General features: G+C 30.6%; 1 long non-coding RNA gene across 1 annotated transcript; it reads right to left on the minus strand.

Moving 5' to 3' along the window:
* Positions 1–1,141: 1,141 nt before the first annotated feature.
* Positions 1,142–2,959, minus strand: LOC121224209 (uncharacterized). The gene is made up of 2 exons (XR_005921822.1): positions 2,631–2,959; positions 1,142–1,645 (listed from the first exon to the last, which is right to left on the minus strand). It is a non-coding gene; the product is annotated as an uncharacterized lncRNA (long non-coding RNA).
* Positions 2,960–5,352: the final 2,393 nt, after the last annotated feature.

The following is a 5,352-nucleotide window of genomic DNA, read 5'->3' on the forward strand; positions in this document are numbered from 1 at the left end:
GGTTCATTTTGAGTCCACGTGACCAGACACACGGGCGTGTGACTGGACCGTGTTAGACACACGGCTAACACATGGGCGTGTAGTTTGGTCGTGTGTCCCTTGCAACTTTAGAATTTCAAAACAAAATGCTCAAGTATTTTCACACGGGCAAAGACACGGGCATGTGTCTCAGTCGTGTGTGATACACGGCCTAGCATACAGGCGTGTGACTTGGCCGTGTGACCCCTACACCTTAATATTGCAAGTCAGTATGCTTACACAGCCTAGCACACGGGCTTGTGGCTTGGCTGTGAGACCCAAGTCAATAAGCACCTAAGTTTGGACACTGGCTGGGACACGACCGTGCACCCCTATTTCGAATGCCTACACGGCCTGAGACACGGGCGTGTCTCTTGACCGTGTGAGCCACACGGCCTGGTCACACGGGCATGTGTCCTCTACTCATTTGAAAAATTTTGATATTTTCGAAAAAATTCGCTGAGTACCTGGTTTAGTCCCAATTTGTTTCTAACACATATTTTGGGCCTCAAGGGCTCATAAAAGGGACAATGTGATTAATTTATGATATGTATGCTAAATGATATGTAATGTTTGTAATTGATCTGAAAAGTCTGGTAATGCTCCGCAACTCTCTTCCTATGACGGATAAGGGTTAGGGGTGTTACACGATCGAAGAATGTTTCTAATTGCAATCACAAATCTGGTTGAAAAACGATTTAAAATCGAGAATAGATTTGATTTGGGAAGCAAAAAAAATTCAATAACAAAATAATGTGAAATATGATGAAAAAGAAAAGGGGGAGAAATGAAAAAGATGAAGATATAGAGAAAAGAGGGAGAAGTTCTAATGTAATTAGGAAAAAGGGGCTAAATAGCTAAGTTTTCAAACTTTTAAGGGGTTGTAGGGTAATTTCCCCTATTCTGCCGAAATAAAAGAGAAATGGAAGGAGAATAGGGTGGCTCAAACTTGGTATATAAGGGGGAAATAACTACTTAACCATTTGGGTTGTTACCTATTCTTGTTAAGTTTTTACACCATTTAATATTTATTTAAGGGTTAATTTTCATCTAGTTTGTTGAGAATGAAAAAGAAAAAAAAGAGAGAGGAGTAAATAAAACTTAAGACCTCTAGAAAGTGTGCTAATTGCTTAACCATCAAACCAAGTTTATTTCTTAATTATTTATTTCTATTAACCCCTATATTTTGGGGTGTTACAACATGCATGTAGCAAGATATCCCATCTCTAAAACATTGTTACTTCCTTGATTGTGATTAGGTTTCAATCTTGCTAAACCATCAGTCAAAGACATCATGATGATTCAAGTTACTTCTTCATGTCATACAACATAAGTGACACCATTATACTGGATATTCTTTAGGACTGTCAAACTTGTAATCCCTACTTCATTCATATGCTTTGTCAGTTCTTCAACCTTGTTGAACTTCTTACACTACTACTATACACCTCTGCAAATTATGAAAATTTTCCTTTCTCATGTCATTCCTTACTTGACTATCCTTTATGATCCCGTCCCTACGATAACCTCTACGACTATCCCTAACATCACCTTCATACTTGATATTTAGTTTATACGATCACTGCTGATCACCCTTCATGCACCCTCTAGACTCTTTTCTTTTGCCCTGTGGTGGAATAAAAAAAATTGGATTCTTGTGTTCAACTTTTTTAAAATTAAAGTGCTTATAAAAAATCATATAAACCAATACATAATATTAATTATTGATAAAGGAGTATATAATAATCACATTAGAATCAACAATTTATAAATAAAAATGCTATGTTTTTAATAATATTCGATAAATTCAAGATTATAAATACAATCGATCATAATTTCTTCAACGATTTATATAAATCAATCTCTAAAACTTATTACTCATTTAAGATGTTAGCAATCTTATACAAAATCAATATCTCAAAATCATTCAATACATAAAAAAAAAATTAATCTTGTATAAAAATTCTAATCTATCACAAAAAAGTCACAAACTTAATTTTCTAAAAACTAATTAATAAAGTTGTTACTAAATTAGGGAGACACACTTGAGAATATTAAAAAATTGATCGCCTATTTTGTAAAAGTTGTAGACAAATTGTGTGAGAGTATAAGAGAAATTTGAGAAAAAAAATTTACTAGCATTAAAAAAAGATAAAAGAAAATAGGGATTTTAGGGTTTTAATGAAAAAAGAGAATCATTTATTTTTATATAAAATAATTTATTTTGTGAAACAAATCTTTTCCAAAAAATTTAGTGGGTCATTTTTAAATTTTTTTATGAGATCACCAAGAGCCCATTCACCAATTATATAAATTAAAAGAAAATTATATTTGTGGATAATTGACCCTGCAATCTTCTATGTGACTTGGCATAGAAAAAGTAAGTGTTAGCATAAGTTTCTTCTTCCTCCTAAAGCTCTTCCTAGGTCTGAATCTAACATGATAAACATTGATTGTATCTCCTGACAACATCAATTTGGAGCCTGTTTACCCTCAAATGATCCATGTATGGTCTTATGAAAATCGAGCTGAATTGATGAAAGAAGAACATAGAATTGATATGTACGTCTAGAAGCAACTCATTATGAATTTGATAACCTCAACATACTGACCGAGTGTTAAACGTTATCCTCCATCTTTGGCCAAGTTATTACAGCATTTGCATGATAGTCATAACTATGGTAGCAGAAAAGTTGTAGAGCGAGAGCATCACACCCTTTCCCTTGGCTTCCTTAATTTCTCTTGAAAAGAAGAAATTGGAAGTCCCATGCTTTTCCCTAAAAAAATGAGAATAGTAAGATGAGGAAGAACATGAGTTTTTCCCTAAAAATATAGGAAGCGCATGCTAATATATATACACATAACAAAGCTACAATATTTTTTAAAAAAGCTAAGAAGAGTATGTCTTAATTTTTCCTAAAAAAAATTGAAAATAAGCAAGTTATTGCTTTTCTTTTAAAAAATATATATCGTTTTTAAGAATAACTAGTTATAATGTTTTCAGAATAATTAGCTATAATGTTTCTAAAAAAATTGAGAAGAATGTAAGTATTGGTATAACATTTTATAGATACATATATATATAAATTAATTTTTTTTCATTTTAAATAGTAATGAAATTTAAAGTGTTTGTGCGTGTATATATAAATATATACGAGTTAATTGTACCAAATATTTACAAATTATGACTTTTATCTTAAATCTAATTATATCTTTAAATTATTAATGGTATATCAATAATTAAGGTCCTTCTGCAGGGGTTTTCAAAAATTTTACAGAAGCTATCGTTCACTCTCTCTCGGGTTTACTTTATTTTTAGTTTTTAATTTTAAAAGTTCTGCGACAAAATTTTGCTTTTTTAAAAAAATATTTTAAATTATGTCAATAAGATTTTAAGTACTATTAAATGATTAAATTAACAATTTCAATAACAAAAAAAACATGATTGATATAACATTGATAATTTTAAGATGTAATTAAAATATTTGAAAATTTGAAAATCTAAGTGTCATGTCTAGCACAATTATCACTCTATCTATATATATCAAAGTTGGGTAGATGCAACTTAAAGAAGAATTTATTTATATAGTATAAATGGCAGCAACTTTTCTTTTTCTTTTCCCTTTTTATAAATATATAATATGCATTAGAGTATATTAAAAGGGTAAAATACAATAATAGTCATTCTATTATACAATTCGTTCTATTTTGATCACTCAATTATTAATATTTTCGTTTTAATCATTCAACTTTTCAAAGTTAAATATTTTAGTTACTCTTCCATTAGTTGCCCAATAAAAGTTTATCGTAGGCTTTGTTTTATTGGCCTAATAACAAATTTGGCATTCAATATATACATATTCAATGTTAACAAATATTGTATCTTGACTCTCTCCTTAATCAGAACCTATATTCCAACATTAATTAGAACAATAAAATTGGACAGTAGGCAAATCGAAAGATTGTTAAATTTTTGTTAACTTTTCATCCATATGAATCTTTGTAAGTTATACGATAATAAGAAGTTCTTTTTACAGTTGAATGTCAATAGTGTCTCAATCAATATTATTGTTATTGTAGCAATCATAGGATGTGGGTTCGAGTACATTTTTACTAGAGAAGAATCATAGATAGAAATAGGCATATGGTGTAAAAAAATATGTTTTTTTCTAAAATTCTTGGGAGCACAATGGATCGAATATCACATTCACGTCAGAAGGGCTTTTCTTAAAACACAAATACACAAGGAATATGGTAAGAGATAATTAATTAGATATTTCCAAGATTATGATTCTTAAAACATGTGTCAGAGCAAAGGAATCCAAACTCAAAATTGCATAGAATAAATATTACTAATTAATTAGCGACAGACAACCATATCTATGGGTACTAATTAATTCAGTTATGCATCCATATCAATCTTTTTCTTTCAATTCCCATGCATACATAGAATAAGAACATAGGAATATATATATTTACCAGACATTTCAAAACCAAAGACCATGTGAAAGAATATGCTAATTAAGAGCATAATAATATCCCAGTTGGCCATGCTTTATCTAATTAGTACAAATATGACCCCTTTTTCTATTACCAGATTAAAACTATACATATTCTCAAGTATATGCTTATGAATCCTCTAGCTACAAGCCTACAACATTTGAAGAGGATAAAGGAATTGGATTCATTTCAATCCACTCAAGACATGCGGGTTATTCATTTCCATTCAAGTACAGGATATTCTCTAACCTAAACTTACCTGCTAGTCAGCCACCTCCTTTATTACTTTTGTTTTTGCATGCATCCATATATTTCCCCTCAATTTCATGACGTAATACTTGAAACAGAACCATATGCTTAGAATCGTCTCCCCTCACATGCTATGAAATGAAAGGTCGAACGAAACATACGTACACTAAAAACAAATTAAGCATTTGTAGAAGCAGATATATATATATATATATAATATATACGTGAAGTGATTGACGTAAGTTAGACTGCACGTACTTAGTGTATAACTGAAGAGATCAAGCATCTCATTCCAATTTTATATATGTATACATATGCAATTGAATAGTGTTAGATATTATGCAAAATATGTATGAACAGAAAGATAAATTATACAGTGTAATTCTTTAATCACTATTCCCTCTCCTGAATGAACATATTGATGAAGTTTATATACTCATATGAGAACAACTGCTCCTAACCAACTAGTTAACAGATTTGATAGCAGACTAACAATCTTAACAATCTTTATACTATTGTTTAACATTCACTCAGTTTCTCAATGGGTATGACCCGAAGTAAACTTCGAAAACGAGTAAACAAAGA

The sequence above is a fragment of the Gossypium hirsutum genome, chromosome D12 (genome assembly GCF_007990345.1).
Source record: "Gossypium hirsutum isolate 1008001.06 chromosome D12, Gossypium_hirsutum_v2.1, whole genome shotgun sequence".
Lineage (NCBI taxonomy): Eukaryota > Viridiplantae > Streptophyta > Magnoliopsida > Malvales > Malvaceae > Gossypium > Gossypium hirsutum.